Genomic DNA, 14488 nt, shown 5'->3' with positions numbered 1-14488 from the left:
GTATCCATTCTATGCAAACTCTCAAAGATGAACCAACTAAAGCCCTCTCTAACTCTTAGATGCTCTCATAGATTCCCCTTCACTCTGCCTGCTGTGTATGGAACCAAGAAGACACAGCACTCTTTTCTTACCTCAGATTTTCTCTTCTTTTGCTAGGCTAAAAGTCCATGTCTGGTTTTATTTCCCTACACTTTGAAATTCTGTAAGGTGTTGAAATGCATCTCTCTGGGATGATAGCACTATTGTACATCAGGCAAATCTGAAGATAAAGTGTGGCATTATATCACCCCCTTATATTTGATGAATTTCCTCTTTAACAAGTTTTCTAAATGTACTCTGATTTGGAATCAAGATCAAATGCTTTGAGTAACACATTTTTTTATCATCTTTGAGTTGTTTGATAGAGATGATTCCTACAGTTGAAAGGAGATCTCTTCAGTGTGACTCAGAATAATACCAGGGTTGCAATTAATTAGCAAACTGCACTGAGTGTCTCATCTGTGTCAAGCATTGAACTACTGGCTGTGAAAGTAAACTGCTGTCAACATCGTTATAAACTATCAGAGGAAATTGACTGAAAACAATTAATACTGACACTTTATGTGGAGATTGGAAATGGAGAATAATATTAGATTTGGATTAAGGATAACATCATATTAACCAGATGAAAACATTGCTAACAATACCCTTCATTAACAAGCTCACATTCCTCCTTCCAAACAAATCATCACAACTCTCACACCTGGCCATTATCACAGGATTCTTAATAGAGCATGTGTCAATGTCTGCTCTCCCTGTTAAAAAGAAGGCTTGCTTTCAGACAGAAATTAAATGGATTCAGATAGAGCTAAATTGCCTTAGTGACAGGCTAATGGCTGGCATTTGAGAAATATTCAGATCAAAATGCTTTCTTACACTCTGAATATCAGAAAAGTAACAAACCACTCTGTACATCTAACATCTACCCACTCTTGTTAATAAGAAATAAAGTCTGCTGGTTCTACTGCAACCATTATGCATGTTTACTGCAGGGCTGTTACCAACATGCTAAATGGTATTTTCACTTAGATTAAGAAAATTCCTTTAATTTAATAGATTATTAAAACTTTTGTGATGGATATGTATTATATGTAGCAAAAGATTTTCTGCAATGATTGGGATGATCTCATGAGCTACCTTTTTTATTAACATACTGAATTTCATTAAGTAGTATTTAACTTTCAATCCATCAGCTTTGTTCAATCAACTTTGCTTTTCTTCCTTAAACATTTGATCACTATGTGCAATCCTTTCTACATATTGCTTTCTTGGAATTTGCTATCTTTAAAAAGTCATGTTCCTAGAAGAGTTTTGTCTTGCACTCTTTCCTTCCTTTCCTCCCTTTCCCTCCTTCCTTCTTTCTAGCCTTCCAATTACCCCTTCTTCTTTCCCTCTCTCCTTCCTTCTCTCTTCTCTTCTCTTCTCTCTCTTCCTTCCCCTTTTCCCTTTCTTCATATTCATCCTCCTCCTCCTCTTCATTCTCTTTTCCTTTTCCTTCTTTCTCCCTTTTGCTCTCTCAAAATCTTTGTGGATTTTTAAATACAAATTATGCTGATGATATAATGGGAATTTGTACCTCAGACCCTTCTACATTCCGAAAGAATTTATGTAAGCTAAGTTCTATTTCTTCCTCACAATTTTGACAGAATTCACCAATGAAAATATTTGTCTTTGAACTTTCCATTAAATAAACTTTTTAAATTGCAACTTCAATGGCATTACCCGCTATTTCAATTTTTATTGTTTAAATTTCTTATTAGGCATAAATTTTAATTTTTGAACTTTAAATTTACATATAAAGTATCAGTTGCATTGATGAAAAATTATTCAAATATATTTTCACTATGATCATGTCTATAGGCTATGTAGTGATGCTCATATTTCATTCATGATAATTATAATCTTTGTGTTTGCTGTTTTTATCTTGATAAGTCTAAATAAGAAGTGTTTATCAGGCCTCCTGGTGCTTACCACAGGCTGTGTTCTGATGCTGACTATGTAGAAAGTTGAGCCAATGTAAACTTACCCCAAATTCACCTCTGCCTAGACCCTGTGCCAGGTCTGAATTGTGAATTGGAAGAAGTATTTATGAATGCTATTAATAAATTTGGAAAATAAACCTTTGTGTATTTTCTCTATTCACTTTTTTATATATCTTTTATTTATGTCTCATGACTATATTTTCCAATTCTTCTATATTTTGAAAATTTTTTGTTCTTTATTTTCTTGCTTTTTTGGTATAAAACTTAAGTCATCAATTTCCATCTGTTTTCTTTTCAATTTATGTATTTAAAGCAATAAACTTCCTCTAATCTTTGCTTTAATTGTACTCCATGTTTTCATTTATATCCTTTTCTACTTCAGTTCAAAAGTTCTCTGATTTTATTATGATCTTTTTTATTGTTCATAGTCTATTTAGAATTAGTTTTCTTGTTTATCAAATTTAGACATTAGTTTTCTTTTTGTTAATTTCTAGTTTGATGACATTCTGATCAAAGGTCATTTTGTTTTCATCTGAAACATGTTACTTGTTTTTAGTTGAGCACATGAACTGTCCAATTGTATTTGAAATAAATGTGTTTTCATTCATTTCCTGCAACTATGACAAATTTTTTCATCACATTGCTCAGTCCTCCTGTGTTCTTACAAATATTTTTCAGTACCTATTATACCAGTTAGAGAGTACAGGTGTGTTAAAAAGTCCAAATGTTATTTTTTATTATCATATTATTGCTACAGGGGGATACATCATGACATTTACAAAATTTCTTACACTGCATCATAGTTGAATTCACCCCCTCCATCATTCTTCTTTATACCCCATCCCACCATTCACGGAATAGTTTCAACAGGTCTCATTTTTCCACTTGCATACATGAGTACTTAATATTTTCACCACATTCACCCTTCTGCCTCTGCCTTCTTTTATTTCTCATATTTCTATTTTGAGATTTGGTCATGTGTTGTTTATTAGTTGGCTGGGGGTTTTAATCAAATGTTATCTTTCCTTTGACTTAATTCCTATGGTCTGCCTAACTTAGTTGTTCCTTAGGTTGTTGTAACGTTTCTATTCACTGACATGGATGTAAGACATAGCAATAACAAATTTACAGACAAAATGCCAAAGCAATTATTTACATAATATATAAAACCCTTAGAAGTATTATCTATAAACAGCAGGTATTGGGGAGATAACAGTTTTTTGTGTAGAGATTGATACTTAGATTTTTTAAATGAAGGGGATCAAGTCAGTGTGTGCGGGACGAAGCGAGGATGAAAATATGTATGAGGTGTGGAAGCTACTATATAATCAGACCCTAATGTGTTTAAAGGTGTAGTCAGTCATTGTAGGGATGGGTGGTATGATCAGGGATTGCAGGAGCATAGGAACCATGGGAGTATTGTGTAAAGTTAGTATAATAGACTACTTGGAAAGTGGTTAGTGGAGAGTAGGCAGAGACAGTGGGAGAAAAAGAAGGTGGAAGAAAGGAAAATAAGGGGAGAAAGGAAGAAAGAAAAGAAAAGAGAAAAAATTGGGGAGAAAAAAGCAGGTAGAACTAGAGAAGGCTAACCAAATTTAAATTTCAACAGGATGGAAATAGAGACAAGTAATAAAATTTTTTTAGTCCATATTTCTTCCTTGTTATGGAGAGAAGTGGGTTACCTCTGAGTTCAATGAGTGCACTGGGCATGGATTTCTAATCTGGGTCCTGTCCTTTCTTAGTGTTGATAGGCTGGCCTGAGTGATAATCAATGTTGACCCTCTCCTGAATAGATTTTGGAGGTTTCCACTCAGGGAGTTTAGACTCAGGATCTTGGCGGGAGGGGGTGCTGTCAGAGCACAAATTTGTGGTTTTATATTTAAAGTGTTTCCATTTTGAATTATCACATTATCAGTCCTCCCTTTTTAATCCTCTCTGATAAGGTTTTGACTTTTAAATACAATGTTTTGTGCAGTAGTATTTCAGGTACACACTGAGGTGAGTTCCATATTCTTTCTTGCACCATTATTTGCTTCTAAAGTCCTCATTTTTTGTCTTTTTAATAATATCTTTGAAATTATATCTATTACTGATCTTTTTGTGTTTGTTCCTTTTTTTTTTTTTTTTTTTGAGGCATGGTCTCCCTGTAAAGCCCAGGCTGGCCTTGCACTTTCAATGCTCCCATGTCAGCATCCTGCATGCTGGGATTGCAGGATAACTGGAGTGATATGACAGATGCTAAACTCTAAGAATTCTATCATGTCAGGTATGACCACTTGCTCCAATGTACCAAATAAAGAGTCTGATTATGGTACATGACAGGGAAAGGAGATTTACTCTACCAGACATACAAGCTGTGAGAAACAGCCATGCAGCATTTCAATCTATTTTCAGGGTACAGAGGTGCTGAGGATTCATCCCAGAGCTTGTAGGCTAAAGCGTTAACCTCAGTTCCTAAATATCATTGTGTGTTATATTTTGTCCAAACCTGTGGAATATGGAAAAAGAAGAGTGAACCTAAATGGAAACTGTAAACTCTTCTGGATGTGGTTCATTAATGTAGGCTAGTTATCTGGTGGTGCAAGTGTACCACTCTGGCAAGGGATGTAGATGATCAGGGAGGCTATGCAAGTGTGGGGTAAGAGATCTATGGAAATGGGAACTATCTGCATCTTCCTGGCAACTTTTCTTGTACTTGCGGTTGTCCTAAGAAATAAAGTCCTTAAAATTTTTAAAAATAAAACATAAAGTTGAGATTAATGAGATAGTTAATTTTCTTTTTTTTCACAAAAGCATGTAAAATACAGTATAATAAATCAATTACCATCAAAGATGCAAACATAACTGAGAATCAACTTTGGAATATGTCTGCATATGAAGAGAAATGATGGATTTTGTAAGTGGGCCTCTTTTTTTATGGGTAAGTTAACTTAATTTTTTTGGTTAAGTTAACATATGAGTGGTTACGTCATATGTCTTAGTTTATTTTATTTCAGAGTACTTTTCCTAGCATCTTGGAAACTACTCCCCAGTTAATTTGATTCTGAAGGACATTTGTTGGCATCATGGCATTATTATTATCCTATTGCTATATTCTTCAGTACTACCTGCTTTGAGCACTTTCCCTCTCTTGTTACTCAAATGATTGTGTCAGATGCAGGGCCTTTGGTCTCACCTTGAATCTACTGTAGACAGACCTTCAGGTAGTGCTCAACAACCCACACCCCCCACATTCACACATAGGCATGATCTACTCTTTGAGTGCCCATTTTTTATCAATAGAACATGGCAAAAGATGCCACTCATGATTATGGAATATTATGTAAGATTGCATCTTGTTAACACAATCTCATTATAGATTTTAATGGCTGGCATGACAAAGGAACTGTGCTGTGGTAGGCCATGTGACAAGAAAAGGAGGGCAATCTCTAGGAGAAGAGAGGAGGGCCAACAGGAGTGGTGGGTGGTGTCTGATTGTGGAGGACATTTTCTAGGAGAAGAGGTTCATCTTTAGGAATGGAGGGTGGCTTTAAGTAATAGAAGACAATGTTTAGATATGGAAAATATCCTCTAAGAATGAATGGGCGTATCCAGAAGTGGAACATGGCCTCTAGGATTGGAAGGTGACTCTTTGAGTGCAGGGCAGTCTTTAGGAATGGATGATAGTCTGTAAGAATGCAGGATGAGCCTGAAGGGATGGGGTTCTGTCTCTAACAGTAGACAACATCCAGGAGTGGAGAATAGTCTCTAAGAATAGAGAGTGATGCTGGGAAAAGAGGGTGGTCCTAGGAGTAGAAGGTGGTCTTAAGAGTGGAGTATGGTCTTCAGGAATAGCAGCCCCCACTGAAATTGGAGGGCAGTCCCTAGGAGACGAGGGTAGCCTTCAGCCTCTAACAGAATTCCTCCTGTAACAATGAAATGAGTTCTTCCAACAACCTGTATGTTGCTGTGAGAGGATTCTTCTCAACCATGCCTCTAAATAAGACCCTTTTTCTTATAGAAACTTTGATTGAAGTCTTGTGAGACATTGAACAAAGCACCAGGTAAGTTGTGTCCAGATTTCTGAGACATAGAAACTGTAATATAATTAGTTTTAGAGTTTCAAGCCACTGTATATGTGCTCATTTGTCATGTAGCAATAGAGGACCATCACAGAAGCTCACAGGGATGATAAAGGAGAATAGTGGAGGTGGTGAATTCAAGTATGATACATTTAATATGTTGTAAGAACTTTTATAAATGCCACAATGTATTCAACACTCAGTACAACAATAAAAGAAGCAAAGAAAGAAGCTATGATGCCAAATTTACAAAAGCCCTGCCCTAGGCTTCAAGAGGAAGAAAAAAGTTGGCCCACTTCAGTCTAGTAGGACAAGATGAGAACCCAGGAATAGCTGGATTGTTGAGGCAGAGGGTAAATGTAAAGTGATTGTAACATCCCTGCTCAGGAGAAGAATGATGTTCTTATATTATGACCAAATTTTCAGCTAAGAATAAAACCCTCCTTTAATAGTATCTATGCCACTTATCTGAGAATCAAAGGATGAAATGGGTACTTGGATCTCATTTGGATATTTGTGTGCTCTTGATGAAAAACCTGAGAGCAAAAGAGGAAAATGGGATGAGATAAACCAAGCTCTGGGCTTAGGCAAAGTCTGCCCCTGGCTTGATCCACGGAAGAGCTGGAGCTAGATTTCTGCCATTCACTTGCTTCTCTTTGAGGCCAGAATGTCTCCTGCCTTCTCAGGCTACAGGACACCAGGGACTGGAGTGAAGGAGTCATCTGCCCCCTGGGAAGTGTGGATACTGCCACCGAGGGGATCCTCACTGGAGAAGAGGAATTGACCTCTGTTTGCACCCACATGGCAGGGACTGGTCAAGAGATCTGCTGCAGCAGGTGCAGCCCAGCCAAGAATCTCCAGGGAGGAGCTGGTTGCTTCAAGGTCTCAGGGGTGTGACCCACGACCTCATATTGCCCACCCCAATATTTTGTGTGTATACTTCTGTGTAACTCTTAACTTACTCCCCAAATTATTTGAGATGGCTTCTAACCACATACCCCTTTCTTTCCCAGTTTGGACTCTGAATTCTTAGTAACTGTGTTCCTGAAATAGTAGCCACTAAAAGTTCATGCATTGGGTGCTGTCTGTAGGACTTGTTCTTGGGTGGTTATATTCAGGTATATGGGGAAAATGATGCTCACAGAAGCAGTCCTATGACCTTACAAGTCCACGGGGAATGTGGTGATGAAGATTTCATTTCACATCATGTTATTTTATACCCATGGCATGTGAGATTATGAGCTTCTCACATGCACAGCTACCTTTTCTCTGCTAATTCTGATCATTTTAGGTTGTTGTGTAATCCCACTATATTTTCCAAAATAATAAAATAGTCACCAAAGAAAATTGAAATATCAGAAACTATAAACTGGGCATGGTGGCTTATGCCTCATGCCTGCATTCCCAGCTACTAAGGAGGTAGAAATACAAGTTCAAGATCAGTCTAACAAAGTTAATCAGAGAAACTGTGTCTTAAAACCAAATTTCAATAAATGGACTGAGTGTATAGTGATAGAGTGCTTGCCTAGCACGTGGGAGGCCCTGGGTTCAATCCCAGAACAGCAAAGAAGGAGAGAGAGAGAGAAAAAGAGACTGAGAAAGAGAAGCAGAGACAGAAAAAGACAGAGAGAGAGAGGAAGGAAAGAAACTATAATCAGTACATTGTAATGTGAACATGAATATCAAAACAACTGGTAGATCTGCATGTTTTTTCACTTAAAATTAAGTAGCCAAGAAGGTATGTTAATTAAAGCAGTTGCTATAAAACAACAAAAGAGAAAAAATTGGTACTTTTTTCTGTCTACAGAGTTGATTAAAACACAAATGGCCTAGGGCTGGAAGCGTGACTCAAGTGGTAAAGTGCCTGCCTAGCACAAGCAGGAGGCCCTGATTCAAACCCTAGTACTGTCAAATAAATATAAAGTAAAATAACATAAAATAAAAAATAAATAAAAGAGAAAAAAGCAATTTCTTTTGAAATCTTACTTTATTACCAGAATATTTTTGAAGTTAAACTTGTAAAGAGTTACATTTCCTTTAGAGTTAAACCACTTTCGAATAACTCCATCACTTAAAATCAAGGGATTAATCCTCATACTGGTCTGTGTGAGAATGGTTTTTGGTGTATGCATTGTGGCATTTACATCCAGTGATCACTGTATTTTTTGCTCTTCTTAGGCTTTTTGTCTTTTGATCTAGTCTTCCCCTGAACCCCTGCTTTGTCCTCCTAAGGGCTCACTTTACATGTTGTGTTCCTCAACCAGGTCTGCAAATTCTAGTCAGGTGTGATTGGAGGGAACAGAAGGGCACCTTCCTTCTCTGTTTTTCTAGATGGTATCTTCTTTACAGGTCCCTGTTTCTGCTAGGTGGCCCCTCTCATAGGCCTCTCCCCCGTATCCTAACCCTGTGTACATGTCCCTCTTCCTCAATATATTTGAATACTGAGAATAGTACTGTTTCATGTCTGGACTCTCACTTATACTTGCATTATTAAAAATACTTACATAGTATAAATTAATTTCTAAATCATGATTTCATCAAGTGAAATTATTTAGTTCTTTGTCATTAATTTATATACAACTATAAGTTATTAGAAATAATGCAGATATTCATATTTTGCACATTAATTATTTATCTACATATCTGATCAGGTCTTTAGGAGAGTACCACAGAACCAAAACAAGTGGATATTTTAAAACCCTTATTATATTATAGTTATTTTCAAACAGAGCTGAATCAATGAATGTTTTGACAACCTTCAGCTACATTTGGGTTCCCATATCAGAGTGGCTAGCAGGCTTGCCCCAGTAGGAAGTTAGAATATGGGTATTCACAGTGTGCCATATACTTTCATTTACAGACAGATTAATTATTAATTGTTTCACCAGCAAACAAGCATCCTTAGGAGGGAAACTGACAAAGGCTATTCAGGGTCTTTCTGACCTGTGTTGAGATTATGCCTGCTTGACCATTGCTCATTCACTAGTACCTTGTGTTTCCCCCAAGTCCTGGGAAAAAAAAACTAGCTTGGGGTAACCCTGGTTCTTCAGATGAGGGGGCACATTTAATACATTCCTACAGTAAGAAAGAAAGTCAAGGAGTTTTTACTTACAGATCCTGGGCAAAGAAGACACAGCAAGTTAGAAGAGCAGTTTTCTGGGCAGAAATGAAGAGTCAGGAAGAGAGACAGCAAGTACACAGCTAGTGACTGTATAAGGCACTTGAATTGGCAAGGGGGGTTCACTTTAAGCATTAGTGTAAATTCTGAAGTGTTCCTTTAACAGAAGTGGTAGGAGAGCAATAGCCCAGTCTGCTAGGTAGGAGAGGTGCTCTTATCTCTAGGTAAAGCAGAAGCAGTGTGGGACCAAGCCTGCTTCTCTCTATGAGCACGTTAAGCACACATAGGAGGGTTCTAAGGCAACAGGAATCCATTGCAAGGTTCACCCCAATAGATTTTAAACATCATTTTTTTTTACCCTTTGCTAATTTGATGAGTGAAGGATTCCAATGCTTACTGTTTGTGACAAATTACCTCAAACTCACTGGTATAACACAGCAGTCCTTTCCTATAGTTCAGGAGTTTCAGAGGAGACAGTTGGCTCTGCTTCTGTTCCTCTGGGATGCTCATTCCAAGCACAAAGCTCAGTTGACAGGAAGGCTGGTCCCGACTGAAGAAGAGGACTCACTTACACAGCTGGTTACATGGGAACAACTGTGACTGTCAGCCAGCATCTCCCTGTTGAATCTCTAGCAGTGCAGTGGAATGTCCTATATAGTGACTGACACCAACCACGGTACACACTTCAAGAACCAAGTGGGAGCTGAGTGGCCTTTCGTGACACACAGATCACTTTTTCTGTGCTCTCCTGCCTTCCTTTGCTCTCTCCTCTGAATTTGGAACACATGTTCAGGAAGTTTCTTTTGTTTGACTCATAGACAAATTAAATCTTAGGCCAATTACTCTAAGTAGCTTAACTTTGATACCTAGAAGTCATATGCTTTGGCTCATATGTGTGACAAATATGTGGCACCTCACCAAAATAAGACAAAAAATGAGGTTGCCATTTCATTTAGTATTCGAAATGAAATGCTTCTGAGCCCCTGGGGTTGAGGTTATATGTGGTTCATTCCTCCTTTCTCAAAACTATTTTGTGACCTTATTAAAAAATGGGAAAGTCAGTCAACAGCAGCAGTTAGTCTAATGCTTTGCACCCATCCTCATGACCAGAATGCTGGACCTTGAGTGTTATAACTACAACTGTCAACACCATCTGAAGTTTCTGAATGTCCCACCACACAGGACTTACCACCCACACTAAGGTCTGGAATTAACTGAAAATCTGCATTCTTCTGTTTGTGCTCCTCTCTCAAATGAGGCAAAATGCCATGCATTTCCTCATGGTTATGGAAAATATCACAGTCCTAGAGTATAGAACACTGTCCAGGGAAAAGTCACTTGCAACTACCTAATATAGCTCCTTTGTGATCCAGCTTTCCCTCTGGGCCCACTCTCCACACACACACACACACACACACACACACACACACACACACACACTCACACCCCTGCCTCACGATGACTGATGCTGAAGTATCTGGGGTGTGCAATGGACTCATTGGAGTTCCAGGGCCAAAACCTGTATTTCCCTCAGTCACCCTTACATACCTACCTTAAGATGAAGCTTGGGTACTGACTGCGGGACACCTGTTACAAAAAAAGTATTTTGGAGTGAGTTTCTGTTTGAAAGAAATGTGCAGTCATGATTCTACTTTGGGCCACTTAAACCTGACGGCCCTTCTAACAGCTTAACCTTCACATCAGAATGAATAAGGGTCTTGATCCTATTTAGCTCCTCCGAAACTATTCTTACCAATACCCAAGATCATGCAGTTTTAGGAAAAGGTGGCCATTGTTAAGATTTTCAAATACCTTGCTTCCCTAGAAGCAACACTTGTTATCATTTAAAAGAAAACATCTTGTTCTAAAACACACAGTTCTTCCTTTCAAGCATTATTTAGGCTCTCTGTTACTTCAGGTCTTCTGCCTTGTCTCTCACTCTCCTTTGATGTTGTGGAGTTGGCAGTTTGAGTGTTTGCATGTGTTGGGCTGAGACTGTAGCCCCTTTCCAAGCTCAGTACTGGAGGTGTAGGATCCCAGATGCTGCTCAGCTTAAACTGCAGGTCAGTGTTTGCAAATGACCTGTAGTCAATTCAGTACTTCCTAATTTCTACTTCAAGGTTGGTTTCAGAACCCGGGGCAAAGAATTCTAGAGTACCTGAAATGGTAAATAGACTGTATGGAAATTTATCATGTAAATTCAATGGGTTCCTTCTTGGTTAAAAAGTTTCAATACTTGGCCTGTGGTTATGAGTCTTTGAGTTAAATTAACTTAGAGAATTTACTAGCTATAAAATAGGGAAGAGAATGAGAAATTAAAGGAAGACATTTTCTTTAGTAAAAATATTTTTAAAAATATTTTTAAACACAAACTTCTGGTTTATGATTCTATTACTGATACATGAAAAGAATCTTAAAAGGTACAAAAAAAAGTTTGTAAAGAAATGTATCTCCTACCGTCCCCATGAAGGTAATTTTTGGCCAACACCCTTTGAAAGTTTTTACCTGATACCCAAACTCAAGGTAAGGATTTTACTATAAAATGTTGAAATTTTATTCGTTAGAGTACATTTACAATTTAGTCAATGATAAATGTTGTACTAATAATGCAAAATTATGTTTGGATATTTACCTCTGCTTTCTCCCACAAGAATGGGCACAGTATATCTTTTAATGAGTGGATTGGCAACAGACCTAGAATAGTGAGTTGTGCTTTGCCCCTGGAATTATTAAGTTATGCTACAAAGATATCATTTCAGGGTTTTTCTTATATTCTCCTGTTTTGGGGATTTTTTTTTTTGTTATTATTGTGAGGATTTTGTTTTCTGGTACAGGGAATTGAACCCATAACCTCATGCTTGCCTAAAGCAAGTGCTCTTCCACTTGATCCATGTACCCAGCCATTTTATTTTTATTTTGTTTTTGAGATAGGGTCTCTAGCTATGCTGGGTATGGCCTCAAAATCTTGATCTTCCTGCCTTTACCTCCAGAATAGCTGAGATTATAGATATGTACTACCATGCTTGTCTCAGGCTCAGGATCTTCCTGTTTTTTGCATTTATCATTTATGTGTGTTCCCACTATGCAAGTGGGAACTTTTGAGTCAAAATTGTTTAAATTTCTTCAACACATTTTACGCAGTGCAACGTGGCTTCAGCATACATCATTAATGAGGAGCAAAATAAAACTCTGAAAATTTACTCTTGCTTCCTAATTTCTATATCCGAAAGGCAATTTCATCACTTACAATGTGGTCTTTTCCAATGAATCTGTCAGTACTCAAGGTGCCCAACCATCTGAAACCTAGAAACCATGGCTGACATACAAATGAACATTCTAGGACTCTAAAACACTTAGGATTAGCAATAGGGCTTGGGATGTGTAGACTCTAGTGCTTCCAGAACAAGTATTTGATTCCAGATTTGATCTGCAGCTTCCTGAGGGAGGTTTTGGCTGCTGCCAGTGCAGTGAGGCTCAAGGGACCAGTGCACTGGTCCCTGCACTGAGACAATAAGAGGTCTTATAAGCCTTTTAAGGTCCTGATAGCACAGGCCTTCCTGGAACACTGGGGGCTGCAAAGCTGTGGTAGTCAGTACTCAGGCATGCTGCAGAACAGATGTAAACAATGGAGCACATTTGGTTCTTCTTGGTGAGTGACACCAGGGCCACCACCAAGGCCTTGCCATTTGCCCCACCCTCCTCCTTTTCTGTGTTCTACTGTGTCCTCAATTACAACATGGTGACTTCTAGTTTTATGGATAATCCAAGCTATATTCTCCCTTTCCAATTCTTTCTTTCCTTGCTGATATCTGTGCCTAGCCCTGTTCTTGCTCAGTTATCTTGTAACCAGGATGGTATTTACGAGAGAAAAGAAGAGAATGACCTAAATCCTAAAAGCAGGGTAACACCAGAGCACTGTAGTCTCAGCATATTGAAATTATCTGGACTTTGATTGACAGCAGATAATGAGCACACTTCTACCCTTCTGTGGATGGACCTATCCTCTGAGCTTTTTGTGTCTAATTGACATATTAGTTCTGCTTTACCTGTTAGGATACTGAAATTTGTAGTGCTATGATTCAGCTACTTAGAAAAGCCAGAAGAATTTATGCTCTTTGAAAGTTTTTGTTTGAAAGAAACAATGCAATATTATGATACAATAATGATGAACAATGTCTAAAAGGGGATTTCTGAATACCAAAAACTTCTAAAATTCCCTGTCATTCTCAATTCTCAGAGCCATGGATAATATTAGAACTTCCACTGTGGTCCCACCAGGATGATGTGCAGCATAAAAATTATTTTTGATAGCACAAACAACATGTTTTGAGGGGAAAAAGGAAATAGATTAGAAGTGTTAATGTTGTATTTTTCTCCATTAAATTCTAAGTTATATCCATCTTAGAATTCTTTGTTTGTTTTTTTGAGACAGGTTGAGATCTCTCTGAAGCCCAAGCTGACCTGGAGCTCATGATTCTCCTGCCTCTGCCTCTCAAGTGCTGAGATTACAGGAGTGAGCCAGCTCACACACCATCTAAGAATTCTTTTTTTTTTCAGTACCGTGCTTTTGTACTCAGAATCTTGTGTTTGATAGGTAAGCACTCTGCCACTTGACCTATGCCCCCAGCCCTTTAGCCCATTTTCATTTTAGTTACTTTTCTGATAAAGTCTCAAGCTTTTGCCCTGGTTCAGCCTTGCACTGTGATCTTCCTACCTAAGCCTCCCACATAGATTAGATTATAGGCATTCATTATCATGCCCAGCTTCTTAGCAGAAATGGGGTCTTACCAACTTGTTGCCCAGGCTGGCCTCAATCTGTGCTTCTTTCAATCTTTATCTTACAAATATCTGGGATTACATACCCAGCCTTTCAGAATTCTTGAGAGCATAAGATTTGATTTTCCATTGTTCTCTGAGTAGCAAAATATAAGTGGTATTCTCAAGGCTCATTTGCAAGCTGAGGATGGCAGGCAGGTGATTATTAGTTCTGGCTTAGAATATCTCTATCTGTCATGTGTAACAGACTTCTGCTTCACTAGGTGGCTCTCAGAAGAAAGAAAAGATGCATAGATGAAAGTAACCTGAGAAAAATGCCTTCTGAATTTAGTAAATCCATGTGTCTAGCTTTTCTTTTCCTTCAATGCAAGGGACTGAACCCAGGACTTCTCACACAATTAGTCAAGTGCCCTACCACTCAGCCACATCTCCAGCCCCATCCAGCTATCATTTTATCTCCTGACTACAGTTAGTGTCTTTATCTCTTTACTTTTCATTTAGAAAAGAATGGT

The 14488-nt window shown here is 38.1% G+C and overlaps 1 long non-coding RNA gene and 1 other non-coding gene across 2 annotated transcripts in view; one reads left to right on the top strand and one right to left on the bottom strand.

Annotated features, from left to right (window-relative positions):
• LOC141421330 (uncharacterized) overlaps positions 1–14488 on the bottom strand; it is a 43078-nt gene that overhangs the window by 17804 nt on the left and 10786 nt on the right. Inside the window, exon 2 of the long non-coding RNA XR_012445923.1 lies at positions 10753–10787. This is a non-coding gene — a long non-coding RNA (uncharacterized lncRNA). The remainder of the gene's footprint in view (positions 1–10752; positions 10788–14488) is intronic.
• On the top strand, positions 1994–2125 carry LOC141421787 (small nucleolar RNA SNORA51). Its single transcript, XR_012446493.1, has one exon. It is a non-coding gene; the product is annotated as a small nucleolar RNA SNORA51 (small nucleolar RNA).

This window comes from Castor canadensis, chromosome 3 (genome assembly GCF_047511655.1).
Source record: "Castor canadensis chromosome 3, mCasCan1.hap1v2, whole genome shotgun sequence".
NCBI classification, from domain to species: domain Eukaryota; kingdom Metazoa; phylum Chordata; class Mammalia; order Rodentia; family Castoridae; genus Castor; species Castor canadensis.
The sequence above is the reverse complement of the archived record's forward strand: the minus strand, read 5'-3'. Positions and strand labels throughout refer to the sequence as shown.